A 13,310-nucleotide genomic window follows, 5' to 3' on the forward strand; every position below is an offset into this window, starting at 1 on the left:
TTTTGCTAAATCCGGCCCTAAGAATAAGAAGCTGCAAACCCCTAGTCTACTACAACATGGTTTCCCATATTAGGCACTTTAATCATGACAGTGGACATTAAACGGTAAAAGAAGAAGGAGTTTCTTTTAAGTTATTGAGAATTTTCCCTGAACTAAAGTATTAAAATGCAAGCTCGATGTAATATTTTTTAGTTTCAGGTGATATAATAAGAAAGAAAAATTATATTTACTAAAGTAAAAAGCTAAAAAAAGGTCTTCTAAACCTAACAACTTGAACTTTTGAGCGTTATTTAACTAGGATAGTTCAAAAATAAATACTTTTCATTCTTAAAGGTGTACAATTTATTGCTTAAGATTTATAACCTAATTTTAGTTTAAAATAGTTTGTAAAGTATATTAATAGTCTGAAAATTTTTAGCAAAAGTTAAACTTTAATACATGTTATTTGTTCATTATAGTTGTTTTCAGCAGATAATTATAGTTTGAAAGGATGTAACTCTTGGAGGATCTTTTTTTTTTATTTTCTTTTTATATAATTACTCATTCTAGCCGTTCATACGGACTTAACAGCTGTAGCTAATCTGTTTAAAAAATATTATTCCATGATAGTTAAACTTTCAATAATAAAATATATATGTGTCTGTTTTTCCAGATTGATTTTAATTGATGCTTGTATAACTTATTACAGTACTATTAAATATTCCTAACATTACGAGTATGTAGTTTTAGTAATAACTACTAAAGCTTACTTTAAGAAATGGACAGAGAATAAAGTTAAACAGCATAAAGTTCTTAAAATCAGGGGATGATTTCAAGTTTAACTTTACAATTTACAAATTAATAGAGGAGTTAGGGAACCTATGGTCTATGGTTTTAAATAAAATCTGAAAGTTGTTTTCTGTTTATTGACCAATTGTTATAAAATACAATTTTGTCTAAAAAATTTTCAACGAAAAAAAACTAAATTTAGCTTATTTTAAAAGCAAATATTAAAAAAAAAATAAAAAACGATCTGTAACTTAAACGGCTTACAAACTAATGTTGAATAAATTTTTGAACATTATGTTATACCTTAATTAGTTGTACCATTTATCGTTATCAGATCTAGTGTATTTAAGTGAGAAAAAAAACAACTTAATGTTTCAAAAACGTTGATGTAAAACTTTAATAAGGTATTTATATTAACTTAATCATAAATCATCTTGTTACTTATTTAGTCAATAAACAATTTAAACAACTACTAAATAAAAATAATACTCGAGAAACATAGTTTATTGTATAGTAGATATAAATCACATAAGTTTGTAAAAATTCTCGTAACTGCAGTAAATAAAGGTATTTATGTAAAGGAATTTTACATTTTAGTGAGTAATTTTATTTTCCTTGTAGCTTTAACAAGAGCTAGAGCCAAACCAACTACTAATGATGCCAACAATACGACTGCACTCAAATAATAAAAACTATCTTCAGATGTTTGTTGAATTATAGAATCTGCCTCCCTTGAACTCTCATTAGCAGCGTTAAAGCAAATAGTCCTTCGTCTGATATTTCTGTGAAAAGGAAGCGGATAAATCTTTTGAATTTTGTCGTATGCCCTATACAGTATTTCCCAGCTTGGGCCTTGTCTTATGAAGCTCTTGTAAAGCTTGTCGTGTTTTTCCCAGTCCCATTCAGTGCAGTCAGAGTAGAACCTTGTATCGTTTTTTACAAGGTACAAACCTACATGGAAATAAGCAGTGCCGCACCAAGGTTGACATTCATAAGCAAACTTGTGGACTGCGTCAAATTCTTCCTGGGTGTGAAGAGGCGCAATTATTCCTCCGTTCTTTTTGCAGATTTCTTTTGACTCTGTTTTGTGAACACGCTCGTCATAAAAGGTGTAAGTTCCTTTTGTAGTCTTCAAAGTGTTGCCGCAGTTCTTCTTCGAGCAAAGTTTTGGATCCATTTCGAGTAAGCTAACTCTGAAACATTATTAGCTTTTTAGTGTTTTAAATTTTTAATTTTTTTAAGTTTACAACTTAAAAGACTTGTTTTGAAGCACATTAACACTGCTAACAGCACTTACTTTCATTAAAAGTTTTTTTCGTAAATCTTAGAAGGAAATTATTTTTAAACAAAGATTAAGAGTTACTTTAATCAAAAAAAAATTTTTCAAAACGGTTTATATAAAATTAAGTTATTGTATTAGCATGTTATTGCTAACAATTTTTTTTAAGTATTGATGGTTGTTACTAAAATCAGATGCAATAAAGAGCTTTAGAAAAAATTAACCTTGTAGTGTTAGCACTAAAACAAAACTAATATATAATAGTTTAATTATTTAAAAGAAAACGTGATAGATAACTTGATAAAAACAAGTATAAATATTTTAAGACTATCAAAAAATATTAAAAATAATTAAGTGAAAATTTTTTGTTAAAAAAAGTTTTAGTTTCACTTTTACTAGTCAAAATATTCAAGCTTAGTTGCTTTTAATTAGGAAAATACGTTCAAACTAAACCCGTAGGGTATATATCTTGTTGTAAATGTAATGTATCCCTTACCTTAAACTCTTGGTAAAATCACTACTTTATAGCTTAAAAATTTTTTAATATATAATCATATAAACAATAAACAACTGATTAAAATATAACAATCAAATACAGTTGATTATAAATTTTAGATTAAGATTAAAGGTTTATTGTTATACGTAAAACAGTATAACAGTATAATGTAAAACAGTAATCGGATTATATGAAATAAATGTAGTACAAACAGTTATACAGTTAAATTAATGTTTATTATGAATCACAAACAACTAGATAAATTAAATGCCTAGAATGAAACTCACTAGTTATAGATTTTAAATCAATGTATTTTTGTTAAGATTATACTAATCCATACATTGTCTTAAATCACTGTTCAAATTACTTTGAATTTTGGTTCTCAATGGTGCGTAAAATTGCATTTAATTTTTCGAAATATTTTAAAGAATCTTTGATTTCTGAATGGTGAACTTTAGACTAAAATTCTAAACAAGGAAAAATTAGTTACACTCTAAATAAATATTCAAGTTTTAATTTTTTCTATGACTATATATAACTAACTTACTACAGTATTATAATGCATGATTAAAATATACTTGAACATTAACTTGTGAACTGTTATTAAAACTTTTAAACTACATTAAATAACCATTTAAAAATATAAATCAAATGCCTAACATTTTATACTAAGATTTACTGACTAAAACTATTGTCATAAGTTTTTTTTAGTTAACTTATATATTTTAAAGTTTTTTCAATCAAGACCTTATTTTTCTTACTTAAATTTAAAAATTTTACGTTTTTAGTTTAAACTTAGATATTAATAGTTCTAGTATTTTTAAAGTCCTTTTATATTACTAAGTTTTTCTATATTACCAGTATAGCTTTAAAACTTTATAAAACTAACTAACAATATTTATGATGATATGCGCTAACATAATTTATTTAAATTAATAGCTAACAATTCTTCAGTATGTTTTTAGATATTACTAATACCGAATATTTAAGTATTAAAATACAAGGATTAACACACTTCAACTACAAACAAATGAGTATTTTTTACTTACTGATAGGATAAACAATGTACACATTTGCATATAATACTATTTTATGATTATAGTACAACACTAAATAATTCAAGGATACTTCCAACTTTATATTTGCTGAGAAACATATAGCGACATTCTTTTTGTGTGTTATCACGCTTGACTATAGAAAATGTTTCCTGTAAGTTAAATATATTTAGTAGTATGCACATACTAATAAGAAATAAATATCAATACTTAAACATAATTTTAAATACTAATATTTTGGCAAGAAAACAAAGGTATTCGTATTAAAAAAACAAAGACTTAATTTATAAAGTTACAGTTCGAAATATTTTATTTAAAACCAAAATGATTGGAATTTCTATCAACATCATTTTGAACAAGTAGATGGTGAAACCTTGCAAATAATTTTTTTGCGATATAAGAAAAATATGGGTGCTAAAATACCCAGTTATAAAAAACTGAGAACTAGAACTATTAAAACAAAGTTGCTGTTACATTTTCAGAAACGCTTTCAGTAAAAGTTTTTCGCAAAAAATGAAACAATTTTGCTCAAACTCGAAACCACCTCCGCACACAGACTGAGAACACCAGAGTTTCAGAGTTGAATGCTAGAGCTGAAAAGTACCAAAACAGTTGTTTGTTTCGTTGTTTAAGGCCGACATTCGATAAACTCGTTTTGGTTGCTATCTTTAGTAAGTTTATTGAAAATCGTATCGCTAATTTAAGTAGTTTTTCTTAACAGGCTAGAACCTAAATTTTTGCACGCTCGGTTAGACTCCGTAAAGTGTTGTCATTTATTAACGTCATAGTTAATTAAATCGTTGAATTTATACTTTTGTGACACCACAAAAACATTTTTATTCTTTATAATAGTGCCTGTACTGATAAAACATATGTTATATAGCATATGATACTTTTTTATTTAATAATGAACGAGTAGGTAATAAATATTTTGGAAAAACGTTATTTACAAATGTTTTGCATACAAAATTTATAAAACTTTAGGATTAAAAAAAATGTGTTTTAAATTTTCAAACTGAAACTTATAAATAACAGAACAACACATTAACAAAAAAACTTAAAATACAAAGACTGATAGTTTACTTTATCATATTGGTAAAAATATACTACAAACTACTGGGAAAACAAATGTATCAGATTTAAAAAAAAAAATATTATAGTATAATATAAACATGTTGACACTATTTTTCAATAGTTATCAATTTTAATAGTACTTAATATTTACAACATCGTGTAAAAACGTATAAAACAGCATTTTTCAAAAAACTTCTCTAACTTTTCATATGTACTTTTTGATATTAACTAAAAGCTTAAACACATTTTGAAACAGATTTGCTATACTTACGTAGTAATAATTTTGAAAAATTTTATATAAAAATATACTACTTTAAATTTGATATAACTTTTTTTTTAAAAACGTTACTTAATACTTCGAGCAAGTAAAAATTAAATTAAACTTGTAATTGTTTGAAGTTTCCAATTTAAAAAAAAAAAAGATCTGGGTTAAGTTTGCAAACTCAATTGAGTAAACTAAAATGACGCTTTTGTAAAAAAAAACATTAGTGAACCCTAGATACATAAGTTCATAAACTAAGGATAACGGTTTAAACGTTACTTTGTTTCAAATTAAATATATATCTGGCTATTTTAATCTAACAAAGTAAAATTGTTTTTAAATGCTCTTTTAAGGCTGCCTATAAAAGAAAGCGAAGTGTTAAAGTAATATTACAAACTCTTTTATGAATATTACAAACTCTTTTATGCCTTCTAGCGACAAATAATTTAACTATAAAACTTTTTTTTAAACATCGATATTTATTCAAAATTATAAAGATAATTTAAAGTACATAAAAGCTAATATAAAAATTTTATAGGGCTGTCTGAGTTACCTTATTGTTGCTTTCGTATAAAATATGAATAATAATAGTCCTTACGAATAAAATAATATAAAAAACTTAAAATATTTTTAAATAAAATAGTAAACTTTGTTTTTTATGAGTAGTATAAATCGATCAATTTTGTAGGCATAGTTTAATCGTTAAGGTTATGTACTTTTAAATTATTATTAGGTATGTATATTTTAATCCTAAGAATTTTTATATATTTCAAATAGCTTGTTTATATTTATATCAGGATTGTATTTATAATCTTTATTTTTCAAAAACAGTCAGTTTTTGTTAGTAAGTATATCTTCCAACTTTTACATTATGCGGAATGTGTGACAATTAGATCATTCTTAACTTGAATTTTTTGATATTAAATGCTGTAATTGTCCTTAAACTAATTTTTTTTTAGAAAACTAAACTATAAAAATAATAATAAATGATGTTTAGAAAAGAAGAAGTTTAAGTTTATAAAACTTTTAAGACATGTAAAAGTGTATCAAATATTTAGTTTAGATAAGTTTAAATACTTTCACTAAATAAAAAATAAACTAGTTCCTATGGAGTATTTGTTAAGATAATATTAAATTTAATTTTGTAGGAAAAGAGTCTGTATTGGATACTTCTGTTACTAGTATAACTTATAAATAAATGCTTTTATATGTTCAAAACATAAAATTAGAATAAGTTATATCCAAATTTTAGTTATACTATCAAAGACTAATATTTTTGTCATGTTTGGTATATAGCATAACATTATACTTTTTTTTTACAGCTCAAAAAAAACTTTTTTTTATCTTCATTATATTTAAAAACCGTTTATGTTTCAAAAACCACAAAACTTACTACTATAAAAAATAAAACACTTTTTAAAACAATGATTTATTAAAATAAACATGTTAGCATACAACAAGATTATAATAAAATTTAGCTAATATAAATTTTATTTCAGCTCAGTTTTCACATTAAGGATAGACATTTTTTCTCGTAACTTTCAACCTTCTTGTTTGATCTTACGAGAGCCACAGCCAAGCCTACAGTCAATGTAGCCAACACAAGAAAAGCACTCAAACTCGTAAAACGATTGAAAATGTTAGCATCTTTAACTTGGACAAGTGCTTCCTGATTCGTTTCTACAGCGTTGTCTGATCTCTCACCAGCAGCATTGAAACAAATGAATCTACGGCTGTAGTCGTTGCAGTATTAATTTTCAAATATCTGTTGCTTTTTGTTGTAAGGCCTGTATATCGCTTGCCAACAAGGCCCTTTTTTCATGTAGCTCTTATAAAGGTTGCCATGCTTTTCCCAATCCCATTTAGTGCAGTCAGAGTAGAACCTCGTTTCGTTTCTGACCACATACAAACCAGTATGATAATAGTTATGACTGCACCAAGGTTGGCATTTGTAAGCAAACTTCTGGACAGCATCTATTCTTCCTGAGTGTTAAAAGGTGCTATGATCCCTCCGTGCTTTTTGCAAAGCTTGGCTGCATCGGATTTTTTTAATCTGTCACTGTAGAAGGTGTAAGTTCCGAGATTCGTAGTAACGTTGTTACCACAGTCTTTTACATCGCATCTTTTTGAACTCATACTCTTTTAAACTTAACCTATATCATAAACGTTAAACTTTTGAAAAGTCATTAGTAACAAATTTCGAATTTACACAAATGTTATAAACAATACTTTTTTTTTCGTTTAACGTTGTCTATTTAAAAAATTGATTATATATAATCGATAATAATTTTATAATTCTTCAAAAACAAAATTGACAATTCTTCAACATAAGAACTCATTACTTGATGTAAACTATACACTTAGTAGCAGGGTTGCTAGATGGTAATCAGTTGCTTTGCCAACTGACTATGAATACTTTAGAAGCCTTAGTTTGTTTAAACTTTAAATTACATGCCCCAGTAATTTTGTAACTTTGTCGGTTTGAAAAACGGATGCTTGCTTAGAGAATAAAACTAATATTATCTATCATCACACATTATAGAATTTTTTTATCCACCTGATTTCACGTGTGTTTGATAAAAAACTATTGACCGTAGCAAAATTAAATAATTGGTTGAATGCTGGAGATCTAAAAAAAATAAAATTTAATCAAAAATTGTTATCAAATCTTTATTTGTGTTGTGTTACCAACATTAAAAAGCTAATTATTTTAAATTCATTCTACAATTCATCAAAATTTAAATCTAATTATTTTAGATAGAACTATTAAAAATTTCTGTCACGAACAAGTAAAAACAAATACAAAATCAACAAATAATATATCCATTGAATGCTTTAATAAATGCATTACTACTTTTTAATTATATGCTGTGCTATACTGTTTTATTAGACAAGACCTTTTTAACTATTTTGTTGGCAATTTTACAAGCCATTTAGAAAGTAATTTATATTACTAAACATTTATCTGTAATTAATATACTATAGATCATATGAGTAGATAGTAGTAATACTTTAGTATTTGTTAAAACGTTAAATGCTCTCAAGATTTCTTAGTTTTGTAACTTATAACGACAACTACTGTGTCTTACGGATTACATGATTACATTAAATACAGTTGAGCATAAGACTTAAAATAAAATTAAAAGACATGAAGATTATAGTTGTATAAAGTAGTAGTCAAATTATTAATGATAAAAGGTATAATGCATAAAAATATTTATTAGTACTAATAACTATTATCATTCTAGTTTTATAAAAACTTAAAGACTGGTCTTTATTATTAACCTTTCAAAACTAAAAACTAAAGTTTAAAATTTTTTGAACTAATTTTTTACTGGTCTAAGATCACCGTTTTATTTTTTTAGTGTTTCATTTTAATTCATTCTTTTTATATCCAAAATCGGTTTAATTGCATTAAATATACTATTATACTGTTTCTATTTTAGAACCAATATTAGATTAATTTCCTTTGAACTACAAAAATTAATAAGTTCAAATATACATATGTAAGAAAAAAAAAGTTTATAAACTATAATTTTACATAAATTAAAAATGAGTTTCTTTTAATGAAAAAAATAGTTTACAGCTTAAAAGTGTACTTTACATCATAATTTGAGTAGAAAAAAAATCACAAAACTATGAAAGGGTGCTATTAGTTTCCAAGAGTTTTAATTCTAAAATTAACTCGAACCTGTATTAGCGAGATTTAACAAAATGAGTGCCAGATAAGCAATTATGCGTTTAAAATGTCTTGTTGGTATATATTATGCTTACTGTAATGATAAATTGCAAATAGAAAGAGAAATTACTTACTATTTAATTTACTAGTTTAATTTTTCTTATAAACAAATCAGAAAATACGTTTTCAAAATTTATTGAGCATCATAAAATTAATGTTAAACACAATATGTTTATAAAACTTATAGAAGTATAACATGCAACATATATAAACTAACATATAAAGTAACAAGATTCTTCATTTTCACAAACATAAGCTTCACACACAGTATTAGATGATTGCTTTCGACAAGTCCTCACTTCTTTGTTGTTTTCGCAGATAGCAACTATGTCAATTGTTTATACCGAAACCAAACGAATTACTTTCATCAATACAACTTTTGACAATCTTTGGCAAACCAGAAGCTTCCGGCATCTTCACATCGGAGCCAGATGAAAAACTCAAGCCCTCATTTTCAGCTTGTTTCTGCGAATCGAAAATATTTTGGTTGTTTACCTCAACATCAGATGAGCTGCTTTTGTCACTAACATTTAGTTCTTCTTCATTTTGTTTCTGAATAAGGGAAATTCTTGGGTTTTCAGCATCAGTACATGGTGAGCTTTTTTTGTTATCAATACTCATGGCGTCTTCACTTTGTTTCTGTATTGAAGAAATTATCTGGCTGCCAGCATCAGTATCTGGGGAACTTTTTTTGCCAGTAAGACTCGGTTTCTCTTTTCTCGTTAGACTCTGCAAATCAGGAGTGTCTGGAATGTCAACGTCAAAACTAGAGGAGGGTTTAGTGTCACAGAAACTCACATCTTTTTGATTAATTTCTAAAAGCTGACCGAAAGTTTTCGAAATTTTGCTATCAAAACCAGGTGAGTTGTTTTCATCGGTGAAACCCCACGTCTTTTTGTCAGTTTGTTCCCGCAGAGCAGCGGTCTTCGGCTGGATCACTTCAAAATCTTGTTTGTCACTACCGGACAAGCTCCTTTTATCACAAGCACTTGAACCTCTTTCTTCAGTTTTTTTCTGTGAATCAGAAGTTTTTTCATTATTTACGTCGAAAATAGGTGAGCTTTTTTCACAAGCACCCAAATATTTTTTTACTGTTTTATTTTTATCACTCAAACGTTCTTTTTCTCTCAGAGCGGCAATCTTCGGGAGGATCAGTTCGAAGTTATGTCGGTTGCCACATGAAACGCAACAATTCAAAACTGGTTCGGTTCGTTTACACTTGATCTCCTCATAACTGTACTGGTTGACTTGTCCGCATTTCAACTTGTTACAACTTACGATTTGTTTGCCCGCCATTTTCTTAGAATCGTAGATCCTTTTAGCGATCTTGTGCGGGAAGCAGGCCACGTCTCGGTTGGTATTCCTGCGTTGTAAGAACTCTTCCATTATTGAATGCTTAAACTTACCTGTTACAAGTAGCTTGTGGTAAATAGTTAGTTTCAAATAGGTTAAAGTTATCAGTGTTACAATTATATAAACAAGTTTTATATAAGTAAAATGTTTTGCGTTGCAATAATTCTTCCATTATTAAATGTACAAACTCATTTTTTAAAAATATATGTGACAAATAAAAGGTTTTAGCTAAATGAAACTGTCATTGTTGTTATGACTAAAAAATAAGTTGGTTAACAATAAAGATAGTCTTCATTGTAACATTTTTTCCATTATTAGTTGCACAAACTTACTTGAAATAAGGAGATTGTGATAAATTATAAGTTTTAATTAAAAGAGTTGTCAGTGAGACTATCATTAAAAAATTTGTTTAAATTTTAAAATACTAAAAGCTTTATTGCTTTGTAGTTCTAATCAAACAGAATAAATTAAAATGGTCTAGTTAAACTTTTATGTTAATCTTCAGAATTGAAATAAATTTATTCTATTCCTTTTTTATTTCTCAAGCTTTTTTTACTTGTTAAATTTAAGTTTTTATCTGTTTCTTAATTAACAAGAGCTTTAATATTTTCAACTGCTGATTGTATATACAAAAATTTATTTTGCATAAACTTCTGAATGATTTTTTTTTATTTTAAGGCATAAAATGTTTATCTACCTCAAAGCTATGTTAAATAGTTTAGTTCTAATAAAGATCTATTTTTTTAGCATAAACTGCATATATTACTTTTTGGCTCATTCACCTTTTACAGAGTAGTTAAAAATAAAAAGGTACTAACTTAAAAGGTGTATACGGAAATAATTTCAAAAAAAAATCATAGTTTTTAAACCGTATAAAACTACAACTCTCATAAATTCAAGTATATAATTATAAAATTAAATATATTTTCTAATAATGTTTATATTTTTAAATCGTTATACTTAACTAACTATACACATAATGTATTTTGTGTTAACAGCCAATTAGATTTAACTTTTTAATTACAATTTGTTTATAATTTCAACCACTATCTTAATATTTTATATTTTGACGTTAACTAGCTACAGATTAATCACCTTAAATAATTTAATAGTTGTAAATAGTTAAAATTTAAACAAAAATATTAAAATTCTCAAAGAATTACTTGATTTATTATTTTAGCAAATAAAAAATAATTATAATTCTACAATATTTTATTTGATTAAAATGATGCGTTTTGTTGTTTAAAATGATGAGAAAAAAACATTAGAATTAGTTTGATTATTTTTTGTTAAAAGTAAGAATAATCAAAATTATGTTAAAAATCTTTCTTACATAGAAATATTTTTTTAATTTTTGTTATCTATCTATGTTTAGTATCTCAGAACGGTAGGTCGTGTAAAAAACTTTAAAGACTTATTAAACATATTTTTATCTTATATTTAAAACAAATACAAACTATTTAAAGTTTGTTTTAATCTAAACTTTTGACTTTGAAATTAGAAACTAATTGTTCAAACACTTTATTTATTGTAACTATTATGTTTTAAAGTTCACACTTTTAAAAATTATTTTCTGTTATGTATTATTTGATAGCAGTTAATATTAATTGTAGCTTTTGTTTAACAAAAGAGCTATTTAAATCGAAACAAACAGAGATAGTCAAATATTGTAATAACAATAAAAAGTTTAGTAAATAACATTTTAAGTTAGTTTTTGTACTTTTTAACTGATACTTTTTAATTTTTGTAGATAAGCATTTTAAAAAAATATTGTGTTTTATCAGAGAAAATGCTAAACCTAAAGTTTTGAAAACTTTTTTAACCTTTACATTATGCCTACCGAAAAAAAATATTGTAAAACAAACTTTTGAAATTTTAATTATAGCTGATATATAAATAGCCTAAAAGTTCTATTAAATTTAACTATATTTTGCAATAGTAACTAAAGCTGTAAGCAATATTTGTATTAAAATGCGATTTAAAAAAAACTTTATTAACTTCAAAATTTTTAGACTTTAAGTAAAAATAAATTAAATTTGTTTGTCAATAGTTTTTACATCTCAAATTACATAGTAAATATTTTTGTAAATAGTTTTTGCTTTTTGTTTTGTTATAACTTAATAACTTTTCTATTGTTAAACTACTATTAAATTTTAAAGTATTTTATGAAACAAAGACCTTATTCACCTAACTTTATTTCAGATAGTTTAACTACTTATTTCTACAAAAGTTATTTATATGTCAAACTACTTAAAAAACTCTTTTGTTACCAATTTTTGCAAAACTTATTTTGTTAATACACTATGCGATGAAGTTCATTGAAAAACAAAAAGTTGTTTTAATTTTTAATATACACTACAATAAAACTTATAACAAAATTAAATCTGTCCATATTTATATTGGTTTTTAAATAAATACGTTGTAGAGGTTATAATTATCAATAAGTATTAATATCTTTGTTATAGTTAGTTTGTTAAACAATATAAGAAATCGAGGCTTTAAAATATGACCATAGTATCTGGTATCGAAAACTTTCAAGTTTTTAATAATTAAACAATATTTATTCTAAACTTTAATAGTAGAAATTAAAAAATAAGGTTATTTAATTTTGTTGAAACATTAAACTTTGTAAAAATCTAGAAACTAGAACAAGGGTCGGCAAATTTATGCTCAAAATATACTTATTTTGAAACACTGATAACAAAAACTTTTGCAGTAAAGGCTAATAATTAGGCTCTTAATTTAACATTTTTTAATGATTAGTGGTGTAATATTGCTTATTATATCACATTTATAGTTTAAAGTAGTTTTTTTTTTCTTAATTAAAACAAAAAAAATTGAAATAACTGCTGCCCTCGGAAGACCTTCTTTACACAGCGCGGTCCGCGAGCAATATTTTAAAAGAAAAATGGCCCGAAATTTCAAAATGCTGCCAACCACTGAACTAGAACATAGTAAGACTGGGTAAAAAAGCTATAACATTAGATATCACACAATTTTGTTATAAAATTTAAACATAACTTCCTTGCTAATAAAAAGTATATTATACGTGAAAGGGTTTTTTAGCCTAATAATAAATAATGCTTGTTTTTAACAAATATAACAAAGTCGTTAAAAGCTCTTGTATCATAGAGTAAAGATAAATTTTAGTATGGAGTTTTAAAAATCATTTACAAAAACTTAACTACTATTTTTCTGTTTATAATTTTTGAAATTTTACTCAAAAGTTTTTATTTTGATAAACTAACTATGATAGTTAAAAGTTTTTAAATTCTCATTTATGA

This window comes from Thalia democratica, chromosome 1, assembly GCF_965202585.1.
Source record: "Thalia democratica chromosome 1, ktThaDemo2.hap1.1, whole genome shotgun sequence".
Lineage (NCBI taxonomy): Eukaryota > Metazoa > Chordata > Thaliacea > Salpida > Salpidae > Thalia > Thalia democratica.